The sequence below is a fragment of the Hippocampus guttulatus genome, chromosome 6 (genome assembly GCF_054856545.1).
Source record: "Hippocampus guttulatus isolate MCC_2025c chromosome 6, RoL_Hgut_1.0, whole genome shotgun sequence".
Lineage (NCBI taxonomy): Eukaryota > Metazoa > Chordata > Actinopteri > Syngnathiformes > Syngnathidae > Hippocampus > Hippocampus guttulatus.
Genome location: NC_141266.1, coordinates 5263148 through 5276460, shown reverse-complemented (window position 1 = coordinate 5276460; position 13313 = coordinate 5263148). Strand labels below are relative to the sequence as shown.

Below are 13313 nucleotides of genomic sequence, written 5' to 3'. Positions count from 1 at the left end.
CTCTGCGGATAATGTTATAATTGTCAACCCAAACATAGCAACAACTCAAACCCCACGGTGGTTTAAGAGTGTCCCTCCTTGCTCTTTGTGTGTTTATGTGTGTGTGCGCACACTTTGACGAGGTAGCGACAGGAGCCCTAACGCTGCAGGATGGAGAAAGGTGAACAGGAAACAGAAGGTACCCATGGAGGAGGTATATGACATCTGTCAGGTTCCAGGGCAGGTGGGGGGATGCAGCACAACCCCCACCCATCCCCTCTGTCGGCCGTGGGTCACCCATCGCCTCTGTAGTTGCTGAAGTTGTCACAATACCGTGACACCTCTTTGGCAATGGCAGGACAGAACCATCGGGACAGTCACATGCATATTTTGGAGTCAACGTATCCAAGGGGAGGGGGTGGGAGCCATTTTGTATATGCTGTGTTTGTTTTTTCTTCTCTGTGAAGAAATGTCAGCGTCCCCCTCCTCTCTTCGTGGCCCTGGATGGAGGGAGGTCAGCTGACACTGCAAGGTCGACAAACAAACAAACAGAAGGAATTAAAAGTGAGAAAAAGAGAGCGGAGGAAACATGGCAGTGTGTTGTTATCGGTGTGAGGTTGATGACATGGAGCAGCCATTACTCTCAGTTGTGTCCTCTGCCCCCCATTGGCTGCGACAACACCGCCTGGCGAGGTTGCCAGTGTCACGTCAACTTGTGCATCCACAAGATTTCACCACCGTGATCACCTAATTGTTTTTTTTCCCTGTCAGCCTTGTTGCCTTTGCTCAAGGTGGCCTTAAATCTTGATCTACTATCTTTAGCTCACTCGCCAAAAGTCATTTCCCTTTTTACTGGTAACTGCGAGGAGACCAAAAGAGCAGATCATTATGGTTATTTTACAACAGAATAGTTTGTTATTGCAGGACAGCCTTTTAAGTTGAACACCCATGTGGTCTTGTAATTTGTCCGGCGCAAGACAGCAGCAGGCCTTACAAAACCTCCGTTCAGCCCGTATCAAAGGACTAACTCTGTCTGAACTCAGGGTGAGGTGTTAACGCAAGAGAAAAAAAAATGGGAATCACCTTCTTTGTCGGTAAAATGATGGAACCCAACCATTTGAATTTATGGAGCAAAGGTTTCATTCTCACTAAAATGTTGAAGCAAATTGTGCTCTTCCAAATGAAACCGAATGCTTTCCGTGCGTGTACACTACCTTCATTGATTGTTTTATGTTACCACTGCAGTGATCATTTTTAGAAGTGTGATGCAAATTTTAAAAGGGAAAATGCTTTACTTTTGCACATCATATTAAGCCCTTCTAGCCATCAGAGCAGTGTTTGTGGTGACTTGAATTGATTTGAGCTCCTGCAAGTTTCTGTCTCACACATCTGTATGCGGAGTGTGCCATTTAAAGCAAAACAAACCCCCCAAAAAAGCATGTTTCTTTTGTTTATTCTTTGCATTGTCTTTTCCTTTCCAAGTGGAATTTTGACATTGGAGATGACAGGTGTCTGTGGGGTGGTGGAGGAGCGGGAGGAGGAGGAGGAGGAGATGGTACGAAAACAATCTTTGACTGCCTGTGGGTGAAGGCAGACTCCTCCAGGCAAGGCGGCCTTCAGCGTTTAGCTGGGGGCGCAGTATCAAAATCACAGCCACTGCTGTACCCCTAAGGCACTAATCTCAACCAGTTACCGTCAAGTGCTGCTGCTTCTTCATATAATCCTTCGTTTCCCCCCTTTCCCTCTGCTCTTTCCATCTCCACCAGCCTTCCACTGTTCCAGACACAATCCACAGAGGTGAGAGGATAAATGACAGCTTGAGCAGCCGCAGAGGAAACCAGACATCTTAAAGCTGCTAGCATTATTTCTTTCCTTTGACCAGAGTACAAAGCAACATCCAGCTACTGGACCAAAGGCGCGATCTCAGATGCTTGAGACCGTCACGAGGCCACCTTTTTAGTTGGCAACGTATTGTGTTGGAGATCAACACATGATTGCTGATTTCGAAAACGTTCACTCAGTATCTTTAAATGAGTGGAGAAAATTGTCAAGACGTGCATGTAAAAAGCTTGAAAATGTTACTGATTCAATGTGAGTGCGCATGGAGATTTCATTCGAATAAGCATCCTCTTCACGAGCTTGCAGCACGGTGCTTTAGTGGTGGTCTAGTGGTTTGCACGCCTGCCTAACTGTTCTGAGCTTGGGGTTTTGAATCTCGGTTTGCGGCCTCATTGTGTACAGTTTGCACGTTCTCCCCGTGCATGCATGGCTTATCGCCGGGTATTCTGAACTCCCCCCACAAACCAAAAAACATGCACGTGTTTTTAAACGTGAGTGTCGATGTTTATTTGTCAAGATGTGCCCTGCTATGGGGGGTGCGGGGGGGGGGGGGGGGGCACCAGTTCAGAGTATACCCCGCCTCTCACCCAAAGACAGCTGGGATAGGCTCCAATTTACCCGTGACCCTAAAAAGGATAAGAAAATAGTGTGTAAATTTAAACTGCTTCGATAGGCTCTATTAGAACCATGACGTTTTTCATATTAAGTAAAACAGCATTTGATTTTAAATTAGTAATTAAATGTTCTCTTATAATTAATACATTTTTACAAAACAGAGGTTTTCAATTCACGCAATTGTTTTTATGTTGCATGTATTAAAGTCCCTGTCAAGTGAACATAAACATGTCTTATAAGTGGATTGTTGTTCACAAGCTTGCCAAATTTGAATGAATACAAAAATCGCCAAATGTAGAAAATGATCCATCCATCCATCCATCCATTTTCCGATCCGCTTTACACTCACAAGGGTCGGGGTGGGGGGTCTAGAGCCTATCCCTGCCGTCTTCGGGCAGTCGGCAGGGGACACCCTGAACCGGTTGCCAGCCAATCGCAGGGCAGACGGAGCTGAACAACCATACGCACTCACACTCACACCTAGGGACAATTTCGAGTGTTCCATTAACCTGCCACACATATATTTGGAATGTGGGAGGAAACCGGAGTACCCGGAGAAAACCCACGCAGGCACGGGGAGAACATGCAAACTCCACACAGAGAGGCCGGAGCCGGGATTGAACCCACAACCTCTGCACTGTGAGGTCGACGCGCTAACCACTGGAACACCGGGCCGCATGTAGAAAATGATGTTTCAAAAACATGAAATATCAAGGCATTGACACTGATCCTAGAATTGAAAGCGGCACGTGGCAGAGGAGAAATTGCCTCTTTACATTATGAGCATACCAAGACAGCGGCAACATGGACAATATCAAGGGGCAGCATGTTGAGAGACCAGTTGTGCATCATGCCTGAGCAACAAAGCTGATAAACACCAAAGAAAATGGCTACATTGAAGAAATACGTCCATTTAACCGGTCATCGGTGTAATATTCACAGCCAAAGTCAGGATTATTTGTAATTTGCTTCTCTGGGTCAAGATTATTTTCAGGATCAAAGGTTTTATGTTCAATATATTCAAAAATGTTTAAATGAAAACATAAAAACGAACAGTCTCAGTTTAAAAAAATCATTAAAATTAAAGAATACCCGAATAAAATAAAAACATCCAAATAATAGCCATATTGAAAACCTGTCTCGATAATGAAAAAAATAATCAACATGAAAATGGCAGGACATGAATTGTTCACAATGAATAGGAAGAACAGGACAGGTGGCAGGGGTGCAATTCACGTGGACAAAACTCTGAGATGCAATATAATCGAAGGTTTGACATATTCCATGGACAATAATGGAATGCTTAACTATTGAGATGCATAAGAAAAAAAACATCATCTAATGTAATTATAAGCTGTTTCTACAGAAACCCAGGATCTTGCCCTGCTATTTTTAATGAGAAAGTAGCATCTTTGGATGTGTTATCAGTCAGCGCTCAAATGCTGACTTCATACAATTGTCAGAACTTCATTTGTGGATTAATCCAACAATGTCGTTGGCTGTTATTTAAATATGTGGGCTGGAGGGCAAAAAAACCCCATTAGGACTTGAAGTCCTTTTGAAGAAGTCAGTCTTTAGTTTCATTAAGTCATTGAACGTCCTTAAACTACATGTATTAGGAGCAATATTTCACCCAAATTACCACTTACCTTCATACTTGGAATATAGAAAGAACTGTGAGTCAAAAGTATTGGGCAGCATATTTTTGAAAAGCGTTGAAACATGCTGACAAATAGACTGGGGCTCCAAGCGTTTCCGATTTGGCCTCATAAATGGGATGGCCTGCCTTGACACAATTTATACACAGGCCGACAAACACCCACGACGAGTCTTGACGTGGACTGTAGGTAAAGGCTGGTAGATGTCTGTCTTGTGAGTGAGTGGGCCGGAGATGGAGAGGGGCTGGGGGTCCGAATGGAGGGATACAGGGGAAGAGAGAAAATGGAAGGATTACATGACACCTTTCAGTGCGTGTCATCATCCCTGACATTCTGTAGGGCTTGACCTTAACAGAGCAGCATCGTGTCAGAGACAGGGGCTCATCACCGACTGGGAACACACACGTACACGCGGAGAGCAGGAAAGAGAAAAAGAGAAGTCTTCGGAGAACCCCAACATACACGTACGCGTACGTCGTACGTGCACACCGCATTGCCCCCCCCCCCCCCCCCACATACATGCACAAACAAAAGGAAGAAAACCAAGTATATTAGCTGGTGTTTAATTTAAACTGAAATTTGATATATTAAGCACATAAGAATCACACGGCATACATCCTTTCATTGTTCAAGTATCTGTTACAAAAGATGATTCACAAACTGTGATTGAATGCTAAATTATTTCAAAGGACTCTTCTTTTTAATCATATTTTCTTCCACAGATTAAGACACTGAAATTATGCTCAAAGATGACATACATTAAACTCGAATATAGTTAGGGGAGGGCTGCACGATATTATTATAAAATCATGCAATATGAGTGTTGCATATGGCACTATTGGTATTAATGTGATGTTTAGCATGTACCGAAAGCAATGGCATCTAAGGAAAGAAATATTTAGAATGTGGAAAAATATGAATGTATACTGATCTAATTACGTATGTTCTTTAGGGTTAGTCATGCCCCTAGATACTTTTCTCTTAATGGATGGCGATGCGCATATAAGTTTGCATCTGATTGGTCAAAGTTATCATAGCAGGGGTGTCCAAACTCAGTCCTCAAGGGCCAATGTCCTGCCTGTTTTCGATGTCTCCCTGCTGAAACACACCTGATTCAAAGAATCAGCTCATCAGCAAGCTCTGAGGACGTTACAGATTTTTTGACCCCGTCATGCTATCTTTTCTAATGATGCTCAGGCCTCCATCAAAGTAGGGACCCCTGTGGTTCCTGGGGTCTCCTGGCTCAGCCACTGTTGCTCTGCTTCAGTTTTCTCCCCTCTGTGAGGTCTTGCAGAGTAATGAGAAACAAAATTTCAAGAAAACCAAAATCAAACAAGAAAATGTTAGATTGACATCCAGCCTGTGTTCTGTCAGCCTTGCTCGTTTTCTCCGTCTGTATAGCACCCCCCCCCCCCCAAAAAATAGAGTAGTTCAAACACTGTGGCAACAATGTCTTTCTCTTCTTCTCGTGACACATCATGAAGGTATATTCACACACACGTGCACACACACACACACACACACACATGCGCACACTCTCTCTCTCTCTCTCTCTCTCGCTCGCTCCCTCGCATTCACCTCAAAGGATCTGTACGTGGACATACGTGGACTGATAAATTGCAACTTAAATGGACCCAATGCAACATGTCAAAGTCCAGTCATATGTATTTATTGTCCACAGCACTGAAATAAATCGGTGCGGATTGATGAGTAGGGCCAGTTATCAATATCTCGATTTCATCAGAGAGAAGGAAAGAAAATTGAAAGTCAACAACAACCCACAGTGAAAAGCAACAATTATAACAACACTGGTGAAGTGGCACCGGCTAAGCAACAAAGTGCCATTCAATTTGCAATGTAGAAAAAACAAACAAGGTTACATACAGGTTAATAGTTTGTTCCGTTATTGTTACAGAATTGTCAAAATAATATAGATGTAGACATCAACATACATAGATGACCGTGCTTAGTCGTCTGTGGGGACTGAGCTGCCAGTCGGATATGAAGTCAAACAATGTTACAGCATTAGAATATCGTGTCCAGACTTGGTTCTGCACCTTGTATTGGAATTGGAATCGACTGTCCATGTCAAACTTTTAACAAGAGTCAATGGCTATCATTTCTGCATCCAAGACTGGATATACGTCATTTTATGACATTTATACTGTTTATTCTGCTCATCTAAAATTAAGTATACTGTACTTATATTTCAAAGTATGTGTATTTCAGGGTGAATATTTTTATTTCTTCTTCCATCTTCAAAGAAAGTAATATGCATGCTGGGGCAGGGCCCTCGCGTCCTCTATTGACCAGCTCTATTGGGTTTGGCTCTATACACACACACACACACACACACACACACACACACACACACACACACACACACACACACACACACACACACACACACAAAGCTAGATAGATAGATAGATAGATAGACAAACAGACAGACAGACAGACAGATAGAAAGATAGATAAAATTTACCAGCAATATATCAGGAGAATTTATGGTTTGTGGTTAATTTAGGCCTAAAGTAACACAGGTTAACATACAATACTAACACCTTTGCATTACTAAAACCAAGAAACCTGCAGATTTGCCATATATGAATCGACAAAATGTTCAACATTCTGTAAAAACTGTTGTTTCATGACAAGGAACAGTTAATTGCTAACACCTGTGCCCTGAAAGGAGGGAAATCCTGCCCTCACCCTAAACACAATGCACAGGGGCGGTGCTTCGAACAGACCAACACAAGAGCTTCTGGCCAACTGTGGCTCACTGACTCTCCTCAAGTACTGTATATAATTGGCAGATGATGCAACACTCACCAATTTAATATGCATGCATTTGTGTGTGTGTGTGTTGCAACATACATTAAATCGCACATGCTAACGTCTATTTATACACAAACCCAATGTGTCACTTTACCTCATTACTGACCTCTGTGTTTTGTTTTTCGAAACTATTTTGTGTAGATGACCACATAATGGTGAGCCAAAAAAGAGGGGACATAGTGGCAGTGGGTGGTTCCGATGTGTGGTTAAGTGCAGCAAAGCATTTCACATTTAACTTTATTAAATGCATCATGTATTTCAGTTCCAACAGATTACAAATACTAATAATGTTAACAGGCAAGGCAAGGCAATTTTATTTATTCAATACATAAGGAAACTAACTCAGTGTGCTTCGTAAACCAAAACCACAGCACCTAAAAGCATTTACAAACAGAACAGCTGCAGACATTCAAAGCCAAAAACAAAGACAACAAAACAGCTTATTAAAGTTACTGCAAGAATGCACAAACCCAATTCCAATGAAGTTGGAACGTCGTGTTAAACATAAATAAAACCAGAATAGAATGATTTGCAAATCATGTTCAACCTGTACTTAATTGAATACACTACAAAGGCAAGACACGGTCATGCTCAAACCAATAAACGCCATTGTTTTTAGCCAATAATCATTAACTTTGAATTTTATGGCTGGTAGAGGGTCATGTTTATTGCTGTGTTACATCACTTTTTCTTTCAGTCAATAAAGGTTTGAGGACAATAGCAAAGGCTAATTGTTGAATTGTTGAAGTTTCCCATTTTGCTTGATGTACAGCTTCAGATGTTCAACAGCGCAGAGGCTCTGAGCGTTCCGGTACAGAGTTGCCTCAACCCCGACTCATCTGACAATTTGGTAAACAGAAAGTAGTCTGCACTCGGCTGAACAACGGGTGCATTTTAAGTTTTGTGCCAGGGCTAGTTTAGTGTATTAGGTAGACGCGCTCTACACCTCACAAATTCAGACAGAAAAAATAAGCTTGATTTGAAACTTCTAAAAAGCAGGTCCAACTCGTGTTGGGGGTGGTTTAAAACAATGTATGAACAAACAACAACAACGTTGGTGTTCCGTGGAAAATATTTTAAGAGCACCCCTGTCACGACAGTATTGCACATGGGTCACACACATCTGGAGGTGCAAGGCGGTCTCACCCCATGTCACATGCACGGCTACGACATCGACCAAGATGGGAGATCTTGTAGTTTACCTGACAATCTAATTCACGGACCCCAGCGAGTCTATTTCTCGAACCGCAACATCAAGCCACGCATACTCGAGCGAACTGCGCTCGGAATGCCCTGATTTTTATGTAGATGAAGGATGAGTGAGGATTGGCCGTGAAAGGATTACATCCACACCACACTCCAACACCAACACTTGCGCTCAGCACCAAAATCGGGTACAAAGACTTGTCTTTTCACATGAGCACATAATTCAAACCTCTGTGGCATTTGTCATCCACACTGTAATGCAAACACACACGCCCACACATGCACTACAAAGGTATGTTTGTCCTGTCACATACACACCTTCGGTAATGTAAACATAGGACAAAAACTGCTATGGTCCTGACCTCAGAGACCACATTGCTAACTCGGGGCCAAACCTTGCTGTTTCTTTCAATTCAATTCAATTTCAAGGAAAAAAAGCAAAACAAGGAGTTTCTAAACAGAAACATTTATAACTTTTGTGCATGGTTGATGACTTAACATCATTACCATTTAACAGACAACAAAAGATAAAGCTGCTGCTTCTTTTTATTACTGATGTCAATTCATCGTGTATGTCTTTAAAAAAAAACTGCCAAAGGCCAATGCTAATGTCTTTACTTTTGTTCTGAGTCATTCTGATGGCAAGCATTGGTAAGAAGCAAGCCTTCTTCCTCAGGCTTTGTTCTCTGTTGACTCCCAGTGTGAGTCCCGTGTTAATTGGGTAAATGACGGTGTGTGTAGAAACGGTGCCACCCAGCACTAATGGTGACACCAGCAATCACAACAAAAGGGCTGCACCAACTACGGCTAAGTTTGTGATTAAAGCAAAGCCGCCATGGCGAGGTGTAACAAAATGGCATACAGCGAGCTTTGAAGCTTATTTATGGTGCTTTATCTAATCCCTACCACCCGTGGCTATGAATGAGATATGGATGTATTATTCATGATAATGTATGGCTGTAACTCAAATGCAGATTCAAAACAAAACAAAAAAAATGCATATTTTTTCACGCCTCAAAATGAACAATTATTTTTTTCTTTATCTTATACCACCCCGCAATGGATCAAATAAGAAGTCCGTGTTTGACGTTTGATTGAACGTATAATTTTCCTGTCTGTCTCGGGAGGCTCACCCTCCTCAAGCAAGGGGCTTTCTTACTTGGAAAATATTTTTTTTCTTCACTTAGGGAAGACCAGAGAATCTCAATGGATCTAAAAGCTTTAAACTCAGTTCAAGAAATATACATCTCAATCTAATTGTGTAACTTACACTTCTTGGTACAGGGTATTATTTGGAAGCAACAAGGGCGAGATGGTGATCGAAAGGTTAGCACGTCGGCCTCACAGTGCAGAGGCGAGGGTTCGATTCTGGCCTTCTTCGGTGGATTTTGGTTGTTCTGCCCATGCCTGCATGGGTTTTCTCCGGTACCCGGGTTTTCTCCCACATTCCAAAAACTTGTATGGCGGGTTAATGGAATATTGGAAGTCAGTGGTGTCCAACCTTTCTTGACCGAAGATTTACTTTGCAAGCAACCAACCTCCCGCGATCGAGCCGGACCACACGTGCAGGCATACACACACGCACTTACATACGCATACCATGATGAGCAGCAGCCATAATGGTCCCTAAGCTAAACAAAACAGAAAAATAAAGTAGACACAAGAGTTGGCGGGTTTGTAAAAAGGAAATCACTGCCTACCTTCGTTGAGACCTGACATGGGATGGACTTTTGCAGCATGTTAACTATCATGTGTACTATTTTAAAATGTGTCTCTTGGCCCTCCAATTGCAGACTACTGACCGCTAACAACTGTAGGTGACCTGCTTTTTTAAAAATTTTATTTTAATTTTTAAATACTTTTTGTGAAAGCGAGACTGATATGATTCTTAGAGTGTAATGTGCATATGCACAGAGACAAAAATGTTTTGGGTTGTTCTATTTTTTCCCCCTCGTGATCGACTTGGGACCAGTCCGCAAGCTACCAGTCGATCGCGATCGACGTATTGGGCACTGCTGCTCTAAATTGTCCCTAGGTGTGACTGTGAGTGCGGATGGTTGTTTGTCTATGTGTGCCCTGCAATTGGCTGACAACCAGTTCAAGGTGTTCCCCGCCTACTCCCCGAAGACAGCCTGGATAGGCTCCAACACACTCGCAACCGTTGTGTGGATGTATGGATGGAAGGATGAATGAATGATCAGGTATGTGAAAGTGTTTTCTTGGCCTAAAGTAATTCTAACTCTTAATATGCATTTGTTTTAAAAATAGACAGATCATGAAGATGTTCTTTTTTACACTTGAAGTCCTCTTAAATGATATTGGCAATCACACCCAAATGCAGCTCACATCTGCTTGGAAAACTGTTATATTTACAGGATTGTACTTCATTAATTTCTTGAGTGCATCTTCTCCTTGCACTTCGCTGGATTATTTCATACTTTCGAACGGTTAGATCCAATTCATATACCTGCTTAAAGGGCACTACTGGCATGGAGGCAAAATGGGAGGCATTGAAATAAAATGTAATATTAAATGCACTTAAAACAACAACAAACTAATCAAAAGTTCATATCCGTGGTCAAGGTTGAAGGAAGGCTATTTGAATGACTGCTGTCATGGTTCTCATGGTATTCACTCATTTCTCAAAGATTTTGGTGGCCGGAGCTCAAGACGGACATCAGGACTTCATTGGTCTGTCTGTGCCTGCGATAAAACGTTGGTCCCATCTTGTCACACATTTCCCTGGATTTCATCACTGGTCTTCCACCTTTTTGTGGCAAAACTGTCATACTTATCATAATGGACAGATGTCAAGCTTTGGGAGCAACGGCGAGTCTGTCTTCAGGCTACCATCCACAGACCAATGGCCAGACGGAACGAGTGAACCAGGACCTGCAAGCTCTACTGTGTGTGTGTGTCTCCACCGTCCCACATCTTGGTCCGCCCACCTGCCCTGGTTGGGGTACGCACACAACACACACATCTCGTCAACTACAGGTCAGCCTTGCTTTTTGTCTGCCGACGGTTATTAACAACTGTTGTTCCCATCACAGGACGGGCAAGTGGAGATTCCATCTACGACTGCTCCATCTTCGATGGGCCCACCATGTTTGGAAGGAGACCAGTATTGCCCTGTCATGCACTGCATCACATAACAAGCAGGTTGTGGACTGACACTGACGCCCCACCCCGAGCTACCAACCTGAGCAGAAGGTATGACTGTCGACTCGGGATCTGCATCGAGCCAGTTCATCATGCGAGCTGGGACCTCATTTCATTGTTCCGTCGAAGTGGACTCCATCATCAACCCAGTGCCCGTCAAGCTCCTTCTGACACCAAGCCTCAAGGTACATCCAGTCTTCCACATTTCCCTTCTCAAGCCTGGGGAGACTCAAGCTCCCTGGCGACCTCACCAATGCCGCCTCCACCTCCACCAGTGATTGACGGCAACCCAATGTACATGGGAAAGGACATTTTGGACTGGAGGTGCAGGGGCAAAGGAATACAGTACCTGGTTGACTGGGAGGGCTATGGACCGGAGGCACGTAAGTGGATCCTCTGCTCCTGGTTCTTGGACACATCCCTTCTCTGTGATTTCCACTCATCCCAGCCTTCTAAACCAGGTGGTCCACCAGGAGGCATCCGTGGAAAGGGGGTGTGGGGAGGGGTGGGGGGTTGTCCTGTTGCTCTTCAAGAGCCTTGCTTTTTTTGTTCTTTTTGTCTTTTGTTTTGTCACATGTTGTTTGTTGTTTCATCGTGTGGACCTGATATGGACTGTTTCCAGCGTTTTTTGGCCACGACATTCGTCAAAGGAGAAGTATCTGTGCTTGGTGGTTGCGCCTTCTCGGCAGCCCGCCTGTACCAGCACAGATTTTGATTGAGAGGAATGTCGGCGCCATTGACTGTCGGTGCTGGACAGACCTGGGGCGCTTGTGTTTTTTGCGCCTGTAATGGGCAGCATTTTTCACAACCCCGTTTTGTTCAGTGGAGATGTCGGCGCTGTTGGACAGTCGGCGTTGGTGTGGCTGGATGGATGGCTGCTGTTGAGGATGAGGAGAGAGGAGCGTTGGCGCAGAGCGCCGATGCGTATTTGGAACCGAGAGTCGCCGCTTGGAATTGAAATGGATTTCCATGGGACAGGAGAAGTGAACCAATCTCTTTTTTCGTCAATGGATGCTACAGCTTCATGTTGACTTTGAAACTTAGCTTGTAGCCGACGTGTGCACATTTTGAGCATGACGTCTCTGATCCACTGGTTAAAGGACTCTTTGATTCTCGCCTCTTTCATCTCAAACTGCTTCAAACAACAAAGCGTGTGACGGAAAAGTTTTTAGGACTGCACGACTGTCCGTGTTTTATGTTATGTGTTGTGTTTATTATTTTACTTTATGTTAACTGTTTTGTTAAGCGCTTTGTTGTGGAAGCGCTATATAAATCAGAATGTATTGTATTGCGAGACTAATAAAGGTTTTCTTATCTTATTGTATTGTATTGTAATGGTTCTGTTTTGTTTTGTCTCCAGCAGGTGGCAGAGGAGGACTCTTCCTCCCATTCTGCACCTTTTCCTCAACATGTCATTATCTGTCACCTGTTATGACAGACTGTCAAGTCATCACAAATTGTTGTTGGATAATTCGCCTTCCTCCCTCATGCCTCATGTCCAAGTGCTGATTTTCGACTTTAGCCGTTCTCAATCTTGTTACTAGTCCTGTTTGTATTCTGGTTTGTTTTCTCTTGTTATTTCTACTTTGTTTTGGTACTATTATCCTTGGTTCATTTTTGTTTTATTCATTGATTGGCTTTTTCTTGTCATTTTTTTGTGATTTTTCGTGATCTATTTCTCTTGCCTTTTGCGAGCTCTTTTTGTTAGTAGCGTTACTTAGCCCTGCCTGTGTTGTTCCAGAGATTCATGTTGTACTTTGTCAGTTCCGCGGCTTTATTTTAAAAAATAAACCTTTTTGGACTCGATCTCATCCTTGTCTGCCTTTCTGGGATCTGCTCCTGTTCCGGACTGGTCCAGAACCATAACAACTGCAGAGGCCAGATTACACATTTAAATAAATCTCACACATAACAGGAGGCCGAATGAATTTGGCATTCGTCATGTGTTGATAAAACTCACTTTCTCACAGCTTTGCTGGTAAGTTGGAGTGTTATCATGTGCCTTCAAGTTCTAAA

At 43.2% G+C, this 13313-nt stretch overlaps 1 protein-coding gene across 9 annotated transcripts in view; it reads left to right on the top strand.

Moving 5' to 3' along the window:
* LOC147203359 (prostaglandin reductase 3-like) overlaps positions 1–13103 on the top strand; it is a 28058-nt gene extending 14955 nt beyond the window's left edge. Inside the window, exons 2-6 of one of the 9 annotated variants that reach the window (XR_015101116.1) lie at positions 1746–1776; positions 1862–1947; positions 10784–11097; positions 11189–11758; positions 12658–13103. The gene's annotated coding sequence lies outside the window, so the exon portion shown is untranslated. Of the gene's footprint in view, positions 1–1745; positions 1948–3027; positions 11098–11188; positions 11759–12657 lie in introns of those variants that run through there. The other 8 variants (XR_015101115.1, XR_015101122.1, XR_015101114.1 and 5 more) reach the window with 8 other exon arrangements.
* The last annotated feature ends 210 nt before the right edge of the window (positions 13104–13313 follow it).